Source organism: Schistocerca gregaria, unplaced genomic scaffold (assembly GCF_023897955.1).
Source record: "Schistocerca gregaria isolate iqSchGreg1 unplaced genomic scaffold, iqSchGreg1.2 ptg000846l, whole genome shotgun sequence".
In the NCBI taxonomy this organism is placed as follows: domain Eukaryota; kingdom Metazoa; phylum Arthropoda; class Insecta; order Orthoptera; family Acrididae; genus Schistocerca; species Schistocerca gregaria.
The window spans coordinates 60,001-67,500 of NW_026062210.1; the positions used below are offsets into that span (position 1 = coordinate 60,001).

Here is a 7,500-nt window from a genome sequence, read left to right on the forward strand (position 1 = left end):
TCCTGCTGTCTTAAGCAACCAACGCCTTTCATGGTTTCCCATGAGCGTCGATTCGGGCGCCTTAACTCGGCGTTTGGTTCATCCCACAGCGCCAGTTCTGCTTACCAAAAGTGGCCCACTTGGCACTCCGATCCGAGTCGTTTGCTCGCGGCTTCAGCATATCAAGCAAGCCGGAGATCTCACCCATTTAAAGTTTGAGAATAGGTTGAGGTCGTTTCGGCCCCAAGGCCTCTAATCATTCGCTTTACCGGATGAGACTCGTACGAGCACCAGCTATCCTGAGGGAAACTTCGGAGGGAACCAGCTACTAGATGGTTCGATTAGTCTTTCGCCCCTATACCCAGCTCCGACGATCGATTTGCACGTCAGAATCGCTACGGACCTCCATCAGGGTTTCCCCTGACTTCGTCCTGGCCAGGCATAGTTCACCATCTTTCGGGTCCCAACGTGTACGCTCTAGGTGCGCCTCACCTCGCAATGAGGACGAGACGCCCCGGGAGTGCGGAGGCCGCCGCCCCGTGAAGGGCGGGGAAGCCCCATCCTCCCTCGGCCCGCGCAAGGCGAGACCTTCACTTTCATTACGCCTTTAGGTTTCGTACAGCCCAATGACTCGCGCACATGTTAGACTCCTTGGTCCGTGTTTCAAGACGGGTCGTGAAATTGTCCAAAGCTGAAGCGCCGCTGACGGGAGCGATTATTCCGCCCGAGAGCATCCCGAGCCAACAGCGGCGCGGGTCCGGGGCCGGGCCAGGTAGGTCCGTCATCCGGGAAGAACCGCGCGCGCTTGCCGGGAGCCCGAGCGCCCAAAGGGGCGAATCGACTCCTCCAGATATACCGCCGAGCAGCCAGCCAGGACACCGGGGCTCTGCCCAACAGACGCGAACCGAGGCCCGCGGAAGGACAGGCTGCGCACCCGGGCCGTAGGCCGGCACCCAGCGGGTCGCGACGTCCTACTAGGGGAGAAGTGCGGCCCACCGCACACCGGAACGGCCCCACCCCGCGGCGAGTGGAAAGGCAACCGGACACGACCCCGCCGCGGATTGCTCCGCGCGGGCGGCCGGCCCCATCTGCCGAGGGCGGGGGCCAGTGGCCGGATGGGCGTGAATCTCACCCGTTCGACCTTTCGGACTTCTCACGTTTACCCCAGAACGGTTTCACGTACTTTTGAACTCTCTCTTCAAAGTTCTTTTCAACTTTCCCTCACGGTACTTGTTCGCTATCGGTCTCGTGGTCATATTTAGTCTCAGATGGAGTTTACCACCCACTTGGAGCTGCACTCTCAAGCAACCCGACTCGAAGGAGAGGTCCCGCCGACGCTCGCACCGGCCGCTACGGGCCTGGCACCCTCTACGGGCCGTGGCCTCATTCAAGTTGGACTTGGGCTCGGCGCGAGGCGTCGGGGTAGTGGACCCTCCCAAACACCACATGCCACGACAGGCGGCAGCCTGCGGGGTTCGGTGCTGGACTCTTCCCTGTTCGCTCGCCGCTACTGGGGGAATCCTTGTTAGTTTCTTTTCCTCCGCTTAGTAATATGCTTAAATTCAGCGGGTAGTCTCGCCTGCTCTGAGGTCGTTGTACGAGGTGTCGCACGCCACACCGCCAGCCGGCTGTGCACGCTACCGAGAAAGTACCGGTATGCGAACCGCCAGGCGACGGGCGCGCATCGCACGTTTAAGGAGACGCGGCCGGCCACACAGGCGACCACGACACTCCCACGTCTCCGAAGCGGGACAAACGCCGCGCGCTTCAGTATACGTAGCCGACCCTCAGCCAGACGTGGCCCGGGAACGGAATCCATGGACCGCAATGTGCGTTCGAAACGTCGATGTTCATGTGTCCTGCAGTTCACATGTCGACGCGCAATTTGCTGCGTTCTTCATCGACCCACGAGCCGAGTGATCCACCGTCCTGGGTGATCTTTTCCTTTTCAGTCTCCCACTGTCTCTTTCAAGACAGTAGCATTTGCGGGACTGAGGCGTCTGACGGCCCCTGTTCCACTATTTTTTTTTGTGTCCAACGGCCTCACAGCCGATGGGCGTCGTACGGCTCCACACCGGAGCGGACAGGCACTCGGGCGAACGTCATTCAAAACCGGCGCCAGGCGCCAGGTACCGCAGGCCAGCCGCTCCAGAGCTTCAGCGCTCGTACCACACAACAACAACAACAACACTTCCGCTAGTTTTGAGAGGCACGCGTGGTTCCGCACGCGGCGCACGGCCACTGCCGTACAGGTAGCGTGTTGCGCGACACGACACGACACGCACATCGAAAGACATGCAGTCTAGTCGGTAATGATCCTTCCGCAGGTTCACCTACGGAAACCTTGTTACGACTTTTACTTCCTCTAAATGATCAAGTTTGGTCATCTTTCCGGTAGCATCGGCAACGACAGAGTCGATGCCGCGTACCAGTCCGAAGACCTCACTAAATCATTCAATCGGTAGTAGCGACGGGCGGTGTGTACAAAGGGCAGGGACGTAATCAACGCGAGCTTATGACTCGCGCTTACTGGGAATTCCTCGTTCATGGGGAACAATTGCAAGCCCCAATCCCTAGCACGAAGGAGGTTCAGCGGGTTACCCCGACCTTTCGGCCTAGGAAGACACGCTGATTCCTTCAGTGTAGCGCGCGTGCGGCCCAGAACATCTAAGGGCATCACAGACCTGTTATTGCTCAATCTCGTGCGGCTAGAAGCCGCCTGTCCCTCTAAGAAGAAAAGTAATCGCTGACAGCACGAAGGATGTCACGCGACTAGTTAGCAGGCTAGAGTCTCGTTCGTTATCGGAATTAACCAGACAAATCGCTCCACCAACTAAGAACGGCCATGCACCACCACCCACCAAATCAAGAAAGAGCTATCAATCTGTCAATCCTTCCGGTGTCCGGGCCTGGTGAGGTTTCCCGTGTTGAGTCAAATTAAGCCGCAGGCTCCACTCCTGGTGGTGCCCTTCCGTCAATTCCTTTAAGTTTCAGCTTTGCAACCATACTTCCCCCGGAACCCAAAAGCTTTGGTTTCCCGGAGGCTGCCCGCCGAGTCATCGGAGGAACTGCGGCGGATCGCTGGCTGGCATCGTTTATGGTTAGAACTAGGGCGGTATCTGATCGCCTTCGAACCTCTAACTTTCGTTCTTGATTAATGAAAACATACTTGGCAAATGCTTTCGCTTCTGTTCGTCTTGCGACGATCCAAGAATTTCACCTCTAACGTCGCAATACGAATGCCCCCGCCTGTCCCTATTAATCATTACCTCGGGTTCCGAAAACCAACAAAATAGAACCGAGGTCCTATTCCATTATTCCATGCACACAGTATTCAGGCGGGCTTGCCTGCTTTAAGCACTCTAATTTGTTCAAAGTAAACGTGCCGGCCCACCGAGACACTCAACAAAGAGCACCCTGGTAGGATTTAAACGGGGTCCGCCTCGGGACGCGAAAGCACCCCTTCGGCTCGCCCCACCGGCAGGACGTCCCACGATACATGCCAGTTAAACACCGACGGGCGGTGAACCAACAGCGTGGGACACAAATCCAACTACGAGCTTTTTAACCGCAACAACTTTAATATACGCTATTGGAGCTGGAATTACCGCGGCTGCTGGCACCAGACTTGCCCTCCAATAGATACTCGTTAAAGGATTTAAAGTGTACTCATTCCGATTACGGGGCCTCGGATGAGTCCCGTATCGTTATTTTTCGTCACTACCTCCCCGTGCCGGGAGTGGGTAATTTGCGCGCCTGCTGCCTTCCTTGGATGTGGTAGCCGTTTCTCAGGCTCCCTCTCCGGAATCGAACCCTGATTCCCCGTTACCCGTTACAACCATGGTAGGCGCAGAACCTACCATCGACAGTTGATAAGGCAGACATTTGAAAGATGCGTCGCCGGTACGAGGACCGTGCGATCAGCCCAAAGTTATTCAGAGTCACCAAGGCAAACGGACCAGACAAGCCAATCCGATTGGTTTTGATCTAATAAAAGCGTCCCTTCCATCTCTGGTCGGGACTCTGTTTGCATGTATTAGCTCTAGAATTACCACAGTTATCCAAGTAACGTGGGTACGATCTAAGGAACCATAACTGATTTAATGAGCCATTCGCGGTTTCACCTTAATGCGGCTTGTACTGAGACATGCATGGCTTAATCTTTGAGACAAGCATATGACTACTGGCAGGATCAACCAGGGAGCTGCGTCAACTAGAGCTGAGCAGCCGGCCGCCCGGGAGTGTGTCCCGGGGGCCCGCGCGAACACGCAAGCGTCCGCTCAATTATTCTGCAAACAGGAGGAGGCCGAGCTCCCCTGCACGATACACCTCGAAACCCTCTCAGGTCCCGGCGGCGCGCAGCGCCGTCCTAGGTACTTGGTCGGTTTCGAGAGAGGCGCAATCGCCCGGAGTTAGGCGAGTAGACGGTTTTAGTGAGAACACCCTTGCTCCCAACTGAGCTTGCCGCTGCCGACAGAGGCCCGGGAGCGTGCTGTCGTGGCATTGCCGGCGGGAGACAACACGCGCCACCTATGGTGACCGGCAGCTCCAACGCCAGCGCCACACAAGGGCAAAGCCCCACTTGGGTGCAGAAGCGAACTCTCCCAGCACAGCGCACGCGCCAACACGTCCGCACAACTGCGATACAAACCACCTGCGAGAACCGCTGGGGCGACCGAGCAGCAGACGGCGTCGCGGCGCCGAGTGCCAGGCGGCGGCGCATCCTCAACGCACACAGTCCTCAATCAGACCAGCACACTGCAGATGTCCACCGCGCTTCGCACCGGGCTCGGCTGAACCAACTTTGGCCGCCAGGCGCCGCGTGCAGGGTGCGCCGCAGCGTAGCTGCGCCGCCTGCCGAGCCCGTCGGCTGGCGCTCCTGCCACTCGGCGCCCCCCACCAGCCGCCTGTTGCGCGTGCGCCCACGCAGCGCGCGGCCAACACGCCGGGCGGCCCCCCTTCACCGGCCGGGAACAGTCCCACCAAGCCACCGCCGCGTATCGCTTCATACCCACATGGGCCTAGTCACGTGTGTGGATGTGGCGGGTACCGCTGAAACAACCGGTTAATAGCTGTACCGATCGTCGCCATCACAGATTCACCTCCAGCGTGAACAACCGCTCAACAACGGATTTCCAGTTCATTTGCGTATCTTGGGCAGTAAACGTAGATGTCCACCTACATTTGCGAATTCAACAATTCTTGCATGCCAGGATGTCATGTGTCACGACACGCTACATCAGACCACATACACACTGCGACATGTGCAGAAGAGAACACGTGGAAGGTGGCCCGCGCACGTATGCGATGTCCCTTCCGCGATCCACTGTCAACCGGCATCTGCGGCATGTCCCAGATATGGAACGCGGTCCACCAGGGTAGCACTTTGTGTGAGGCAATACGACAAAGTCGGAATACAAGCGTCACTACATCAGACGGCTCACGCTGACCTGACCTGACCTGACTCACCGCACCACCACCCCCAGCGACCCAGGGTGACATACAATGCGTTCGTACGTTCCTCCCACACGCCTCTACGGCGTACCACAGTGCAACCTAGCTGTTATTGGGAGACGAGACAAGTAGCATCGAGCACAACATATGGAAATTGAGATTCGACACCGTTGGGCACAGCCAGCGTACGGTCACACGTATCACACTACTTCACTCTGTACGTAACTACCGATGATCGGTACAGCGTGTGGGTTACGCGTACGACATCAGCGGACAATGGACACAGACCATACCACGACGTACACTGAGGGCGTCGACATCTGAATGCAACTGAACAGCTGCGAGGCTCATTTAACACTCAAACGCCAGACCGACCAGCTTGAGAGGACAGAGACACAAAGAGAGGGGAGGGGGGGGGGGGCCGATATAGTCCTATTGCAGTACAATTGACAGTGGATAGCGGGAATATGTGGAAAGTAAGCAACACTCGCAAGACATCTACATGAGGATAACAACGACACCAGAGATTCCGAGCAGTGAACTATGTTAGGCAAAGGGACAACGTGGGTTAGGTTAAGGGACAACGTGGGTTAGGTTAAGGGACAACGTGGGTTAGGTTAAGGGACAACGTGGGTTAGGTTAAGGGACAACGTGGGTTAGGTTAAGGGACAACGTGGGTTAGGTTAAGGGACAACGTGGGTTAGGTTAAGGGACAACGTGGGTTACGTTAAGGGACAACGTGGGTTACGTTAAGGGACAACGTGGGTTACGTTAAGGGACAACGTGGGTTACGTTAAGGGACAACGTGGGTTAGGTTAAGGGACAACGTGGGTTAGGTTAAGGGACAACGTGGGTTAGGTTAAGGGACAACGTGGGTTACGTTAAGGGACAACGTGGGTTACGTTAAGGGACAACGTGGGTTACGTTAAGGGACAACGTGGGTTACGTTAAGGGACAACGTGGGTTACGTTAAGGGACAACGTGGGTTACGTTAAGGGACAACGTGGGTTACGTTAAGGGACAACTTGAGTTACGTTAAGGGACAACTTGAGTTACGTTAAGGGACAACTTGAGTTACGTTAAGGGACAACTTGAGTTACGTTAAGGGACAACTTGAGTTACGTTAAGGGACAACTTGAGTTACGTTAAGGGACAACTTGAGTTACGTTAAGGGACAACTTGAGTTACGTTAAGGGACAACTTGAGTTACGTTAAGGGACAACTTGAGTTACGTTAAGGGACAACTTGAGTTACGTTAAGGGACAACTTGAGTTACGTTAAGGGACAACTTGAGTTACGTTAAGGGACAACTTGAGTTACGTTAAGGGACAACTTGAGTTACGTTAAGGGACAACTTGAGTTACGTTAAGGGACAACTTGAGTTACGTTAAGGGACAACTTGAGTTACGTTAAGGGACAACTTGAGTTACGTTAAGGGACAACTTGAGTTACGTTAAGGGACAACTTGAGTTAGGTTAAGGGACAACTTGAGTTAGGTTAAGGGACAACTTGAGTTAGGTTAAGGGACAACTTGAGTTAGGTTAAGGGACAACTTGAGTTAGGTTAAGGGACAAATTGAGTTAGGTTAAGGGACAAATTGAGTTAGGTTAAGGGACAAATTGAGTTAGGTTAAGGGACAAATTGAGTTAGGTTAAGGGACAAATTGAGTTAGGTTAAGGGACAAATTGAGTTAGGTTAAGGGACAAATTGAGTTAGGTTAAGGGACAAATTGAGTTAGGTTAAGGGACAAATTGAGTTAGGTTAAGGGACAAATTGAGTTAGGTTAAGCGATAATCTGGTACAGCCACAGTTAGGTTAAGCGATAATCTGGTACAGCCACAGTTAGGTTAAGCGATAATCTGGTACAGCCACAGTTAGGTTAAGCGATAATCTGGTACAGCCACAGTTAGGTTAAGCGATAATCTGGTACAGCCACAGTTAGGTTAAGCGATAATCTGGTACAGCCACAGTTAGGTTAAGCGATAATCTGGTACAGCCACAGTTAGGTTAAGCGATAATCTGGTACAGCCACAGTTAGGTTAAGCGATAATCTGGTACAGCCACAGT

At 54.5% G+C, this 7,500-nt stretch overlaps 2 non-coding genes and 1 pseudogene across 2 annotated transcripts; all 3 read right to left on the minus strand.

The window, feature by feature from the left end:
• LOC126322894 (large subunit ribosomal RNA) overlaps nt 1-1,572 on the minus strand; it is a 4,792-nt pseudogene extending 3,220 nt beyond the window's left edge.
• Nucleotides 1,573-1,760: 188 nt separating this feature from the next.
• Nucleotides 1,761-1,915, minus strand: LOC126322943 (5.8S ribosomal RNA). Its single transcript, XR_007559339.1, has one exon. It is a non-coding gene; the product is annotated as a 5.8S ribosomal RNA (ribosomal RNA).
• A 374-nt stretch (nt 1,916-2,289) lies between these two features.
• On the minus strand, nt 2,290-4,182 carry LOC126322935 (small subunit ribosomal RNA). Its single transcript, XR_007559332.1, has one exon. It is a non-coding gene; the product is annotated as a small subunit ribosomal RNA (ribosomal RNA).
• Nucleotides 4,183-7,500: the final 3,318 nt, after the last annotated feature.